Source organism: Gavialis gangeticus, unplaced genomic scaffold (assembly GCF_001723915.1).
Source record: "Gavialis gangeticus isolate Ggan-Ray unplaced genomic scaffold, GavGan_comp1, whole genome shotgun sequence".
In the NCBI taxonomy this organism is placed as follows: Eukaryota; Metazoa; Chordata; order Crocodylia; family Gavialidae; genus Gavialis; species Gavialis gangeticus.
Window position 1 is genome coordinate 146,285,722 of NW_017729025.1, and position 5,017 is coordinate 146,290,738.

Genomic DNA, 5,017 nt, shown 5'->3' on the forward strand with positions numbered 1-5,017 from the left:
CCAGGTGGTCAAGCACCCACAGCCCCCTCACCAGGTCATCACCCGTGGCCAGCACTAGGTCCAACAAGGCGTCTCCCCTGGTGGGGCTGTGCACCTCCTGGGTTAGATGGAGGTCCTGCACTCTGTCTAAGGCCCCTTTTCTATCATCTCCTGGAAAAACTAATTTGTATGCTGTAATGTGTTAATAATTCAATAACATACAGTCTTGCTATTTCCACATCCATTCCATGCATCCTTGAATCAAGAGCTGTTGCTTGTTTTATACTTAACTTCTGAACCCATCTTCACACTGCTGGTTCTCTTACAGATTGTCCTTAAAGTCTGAACTGGAGCTGTTTGCATCTGATCGGACTTTTCCACAATAATTGCTTTTAATGTCATTGTTCTTAGGTATTCTGGAATACTTGCATAAAGGGTCTGATGTCAATACAGACTCTTAAAATGCACCATTTCTGTTACCTTATATTTCAGGCAAAGTGAACTTTAAGGAAGTAAAAGACACATGCACAACCATAGTCATGAGTATGTAAAAAAACATTTGTTTCTGGATTCCTTCAGGAAATAAATCATATATTTTAAGCCTGGCAACTTAAAACATATAAGTGACAAATCTCTGCAACCACACACCTCTTTTATTTTTATTATCTAGCAAATTGTATAATTGCTGCTGAATATGCACTTAGTACATGTATTGCTCAGTCCCAAATATCATGCTGTAATACAGCAATTACTCAAAGCTAAGATGAGGTTTCTTTTAGGCCTGTGTGAAACAGCATTGTTCCGATTCAACTTCTGTTTTGACGATTTGACAGAACAGTGTTTCGTTTCGAGTTTCGTTTCAAAACCACTGTTCTGTTTCGTTTCATCAAAACTGTTCTGCCGTTTCTATGTTTTGCCCATAGGTTATAAAGGGGAAACATAAAATGCAGCAGGCAGGCAGATTGGGGGCTCTCCTGCAAGGAGGGCTGCTAGGGCTGCAAGTCCTCCCGGGGGTGTGAGCCCCTGATCTGCCTGCCAGATGAGAGAAGCCGGGTGCTGCCCCCTGGGACTGTTGAACGAGTTTTAGTTTAGGCGCCCCTGCCACCATTTTGAAGTGTGGGATGCTGAATACATGAGACACTGCGGACATTTTAATTAGAGTACCTCCTGAGAGCCGCTGTAATTAAACCCCTCCACCTCACCCCAGAGCACATGTAAAGATGCCTTTAGATTCAAGTAAATATGGTATTATGTTCACATGCCCAGTTATACAGTTAGAATGAAGCATGTATAGCAAGTTTATAAACATTTGCGCCTTAAAGGCTTCGAAGTGAAGAGTGAGAGAAAGCATCTATCCAACTAATTCACAGAAAAGTCCATTTCAATGTTTAGCAGAACTTAATTTGCCTCAGATCACAGTAACACATGTACATACTGAAATGCAACACTGGCAGTTTTTCAACAACATTCAGCATAAACGCACAGTATTCCTCAGTAGTAGGTCAGTTTTAAAAATAATTTTCTCTTCAAAATATTTAATAAAAACTATTCCTTGAACATGGCAAACACATTATCTGACAAGTGTACAACCCAATGTTTCAATGTACAATATATTTATATTTATATAAAGCCAATTTACATTTTTAGGCCACATATGCCTTGAATCATAAGTGACATATACAAAATCTAGATAAAGTTGTACAGTTTTATGGTGTCTGAAAATATCTGTGCTCTACAATGAAATATTAACTCTCTCCCAGTTTTTAACCTGATAAATAGCTTGAAACAATACCTTTTCAAATAAAAAATAAAATATGCTTTTTATTTCTCTCTAGTAGGGCTGTACGAAGCTTTGGGTATTGATTTGATTCAGAGAAGATTTGGCCCGATTCGGTGGCCAAACTCGAATCGAATCAGGGAACCAGTTAAAAGGTCCGAATCGATTCACAGCTGTCCAAATCTTCAGAAAAGATTCAGAGAGCATCAATGATTTGGGCAGTCCCCAGTGGCTGCAGCCGACTCTGAGCTGGTAAGTAGGGGCAGGGAAGTGGGGGCTGCAGGAGGGGACCATGGAGGGACCCTTGCCAGCCTCCCAACCCCCCCCCCCGACCCCTCTCCAAATCAGATTTGGCTGAATTGACTCAGAACAGTGATTCAAATGACTGAATTGAATCGCTGTCCCCCGAATTGGCTGAATCCGAAACGAATGCTAGCTGCTTCTCACAGACCTACTCTCTAGCAATGTCTTTCACTACTAACATTAGAGAAGCTGAAGTAATACAGTTTTCATGTAATTCCCCAACAGGGAAGGTACTCTGTTGCTCAGAACTAGAACCAACATCTGAATACACCAGGCTCTATACAAAGAATTAAGAAAGTGAAAAGATCAAGCTGTTAATATAATAAGAGGATTTTCAATGAATAAATCTATAATGTGCTAAGGCAGTTTGCTGCAAGTGTTTGCAAACAACAAAAACCTTTCTGAGAGAGGATACTTGTTAAGCAAAGTTAAACAACATTTCTTATCTACTATTTTTGACATATCCATTAAATCAGGAGTGTCAAACTTGTTAGGACCTGCTGGGCTGCTTCTGAACCACAGGGTTCCTTACAGCTCATATCTGGATCCACTGTTAGTGGTAGAATAAGGCAATGGGTGTCAGGGGGCCACAGGCTAAGGACAAAAGTTATGCATAAATCAGTTTAAGTGATCAGAAACCAGTTTAAACCTGTAACAGACCAGAAGTTCAACGCACATAAACTGCTTTAAAAATGGCCAAAACTAGTTTAAGATAAACCTGGCTGAAAGCAGTATCAGACTTCACTGATTTAGGTCAAACCAGTTTACAGAACTTCTGTCCCAGACCCCCTCCTGGTTTAAGTTAACTCACAATCCCCCAGCATCCCAGAATGCTTTGCTTTGCCTGTGCTGTCTGTTCCAGCAGAGCAGGTTTGCCCTCCCCACTCCGCAATCTCCTCCGTAGTCGGAGCACTATCAGGGCTCCGACTGGTTGAGAAGGGGGTGGGGGTGGGAAACCCTGTTCCCGAGTTCTGGTAGCCTAAGGGGAGGGGGGGCGTTAATTCACCCTTCCCCCAACCCCTCTCCCACTGGCAGGGGGGGCAGGAGCCCTTGCTAAGCATCCCCAGCCCCACCATCCCAGGTCACTGCTCAAGTGGCAGGTAGGGGGGAGAGGGCATGGTGCTGCAGCTTCTTGGATTTTTCTTTCACTGTCTTTTAACAGTGATTCCTTTTGTTGTATCTCTTTAGTTAAAGCTTTACATGTCAATAGTAACCCTCCTACAACATTTCTTTTGTCTTTTTATTCACCCAGCGTTTATGCCCAGAGACAATCGGAGAGGACCACTGGTCACGAAATTGTACAAACACATCTGATCCACAGACTATATCCTTATTCCAGATACCTAGAGCTGTTTTTCTTATCACCCAATTTTCTAGTTCAGATAGCTCTTTTCTCACCCAGCCTGCCATATGAAGTCAATCCAAAAAGGTGGAAAGCTCCTGAATTCCAACTTTACCTGTGCTCCCTCCCTTGCAAAACCAGTTTGGCAAGTTTAAGTGAATGAGCCTCCAAACCCCAGAAACAGATTTCACAATCCTCAACAGCTCTAAGTTCAAGCAGCCTCCAATTTCTAAGTCCAGTGTCCAACAAAATTTCCAAGTGCTGTGTACAATAAAGTCTCTCAGTCCAAGCAAATTCAGTAGTGTCCATCCAAGGAAGGTAGAAGCCTGAGCACTCCTGCAGCGAGCAGAGGTGGGGGGATTGGTGATGCCTGGCAAGGGCTGCTGCTACCCTCCCCCTCCAGGCACACCATGGCTGAGGACTGTGCAGGCTAGGGTGAGGTTTTAAATCCCTCCCCACTCATACTTAGCCTGCCAAGGCCTGGCCACAACCCTCTCCCTCAGCTCAGCTTCCCTCCAGCCTTCCAGCCACTGAAGAAGGGAAGTGGGGGGGATCATTCTAGCACTCCCCCTGGCTTCTAGCCTGAGCCACCACAGGCATGTGGCTGTATTTCTGGAATCAAAAGGGAATGTCTGTTCACTTGCTTCTTGGTTCAATCTATGCAGATTAGACTAACCTGTGAAAATTGAACTGATTCAGGCTCGGGCTTTTTGAATGTCTGTATGTAGTGTCAAAGATTAACAAATACATTACTCACCGCCCCCACAAAACTACTGGCCCCTTGAGAAACCCCACAGGCTGTATGTTTGAAGTTCCTGTTTAAAATAATTATCTAAAATAACTGAGTGATGCCCAAATCTTAAGAGAATGCTGAACTATTTCAGAACCAAACTTTGTTCCTCTTAAAATAAGTTTATGACCATTTTGGAGAATTTAAGAAACGTAATTCACATGCAAAAGAAAGCGCTAGTTCTGGTTTTCCTGATTGGCTAATCCTGACTACAGTTTGAGGAAACGTATTTCTTCCTCTGAACCACTAATATCTTTTACCATGAGATTATCCCACAAATATTTGCATTTTTCTGGTTTAACTGAAAAACACGTAAACCTTTTAGTTGTAATAAAATTCTTCCTTTCACACAAACTGACTGCTAATAAGGATGGAAGGATATATATGTATTTGTGCCCTCCTTTGCTTTTTATATTATAAAAAGGTCTGAAAGTTAGTGACGGGTGGGGAGATTTTCAGAGTCTTTTTCTTCTCAATATGTTTTACCCCAGAAATGTATGGTCTGTGAAAAAATGTTCTTTGTTTTCAGTGGAGACATTTTCAGAGTTCTGAAAACTGGACAGAAACAAACACTCTCATCCCTCTGCTGAAGGGAGAATAATTGGATCTTTCATTTTATATAATAAGACAATCTCCCCCAAACCTTTATCAGAAATTAGACAGATTCTAACTACTATAAAAATAAAAAAACTCTGAAGTTTGAGGAAAAAATCTATTCCCCTACCAATTCATTTTTCCTTGTCATGTCATAATCCTATTACATTTCTACTTTTCCAGTACAAACAGGAAAATATGAACTTGATATTTCTAACATACAGACAAGTAA

At 41.8% G+C, this 5,017-nt stretch overlaps 1 protein-coding gene across 1 annotated transcript in view; it reads right to left on the reverse strand.

Moving 5' to 3' along the window:
* KCNQ1 (potassium voltage-gated channel subfamily Q member 1) overlaps positions 1-5,017 on the reverse strand; it is a gene marked incomplete at its 5' end in the record, with an annotated part of 669,633 nt that overhangs the window by 455,544 nt on the left and 209,072 nt on the right. The gene's annotated exons all lie outside the window — the stretch shown is intronic.